The sequence below is a fragment of the Rutilus rutilus genome (genome assembly GCF_951802725.1).
Source record: "Rutilus rutilus genome assembly, chromosome: 19".
In the NCBI taxonomy this organism is placed as follows: domain Eukaryota; kingdom Metazoa; phylum Chordata; class Actinopteri; order Cypriniformes; family Leuciscidae; genus Rutilus; species Rutilus rutilus.
Window position 1 is genome coordinate 22248875 of NC_140232.1, and position 1304 is coordinate 22250178.

The following is a 1304-nucleotide window of genomic DNA, read 5'->3' on the forward strand; positions in this document are numbered from 1 at the left end:
ATATTGTAAAATACTACATTTTAAAATTGTTTTATATTTTAATATTTTCGTGTATATTCTGTCACTTTGGATAAATGTAATGCATCCTTGCTGAATAAAAATATTTTTTCTTTAAAAAAAAATCTTACTGACCACAACATTTTGAATGATAGCATATATCTGATCTGTGAATGCCTGCTGTGTGTGAAATTACGATGTCATCATGTGTGTGGCATATCAGATTGAAATCCACACAGATGACCTCATAATGTATTTTACACATATTCCAAATCAGCCGTATTGTAGAAAAATCACATCATCAAATCACACGAGAATATGTGTCTGTAATATGGCTCTGGAACAGCAAATTTGAAATCAGGCAGTGTTAAACAAGGGCCAAACACTTCTCTGTGCAGTAAACTCACTATAAGTAAATAATCTGAGATTGGCATCTGTAAATAATAAGCAAACATAAAAACATACAGTAGATTTCAGTACCATTCCCTATTTGGAACTTATTGTCTTCAGTTAGAATAATTATAAATAATTCTGTCATATAGGTTAGTCTCCACCAAGCATGGTAACTTTCAGTAAAAACAGAGTCCAGCTAATGCAGATTTCTCTTCAGAGTAAAGCTCACAATGGCAGCTAATGCCACTCATTTGATTTATATTATTGCCATTGCAGACATGGAAATGAAAATTTGTTGATGTTCAGTTCATTTGTAATTTTTAAGTTATAGTTGTTGTGCTTGGTGGAGTTACATGGCTCAAACCGTACCCCTTATTGCATCCTGAAAAATGTCATTCCTTGTGCTGTGTGAAAGTCACCTCTAATCAGGCAGTCATATTTGTCAAGATTACAAAAAATAAAAACATCTAGATAAAACTTTCCAAAAATGAAACTTAAAAAGAAAATCAGATAAATCCAGTTGCAAAAACAGCCTGAACCTGACACTGATACTGTATATATTTGATACTGCACTGAGACTACAGTACGTTTGTTGTGTATGAATACATATGTCGCCCTCCTGTGCTGAGATGTGGACATGACAGACTGTTGATGAGCAGTCTATAACCAAGAACACTTATCAAATGAACATGTACTTCAGTCTGTAACAGAAATCGAGCTATCGATTCACTCTACTGTATGGTGGTCTGTATTTAACAGTGACACTTACATGATATCCACTAGAGGACTCATTATAATAAGTGAAAGATTTAGTTTCTCTGAGCCCCGTATAGAGTCGTCTATATTTATGAGCTCTAAAGGTGGGTTTAATTGAATTAAATTCCTTGCATGGCATCTTTTATCTTGTGCATTTT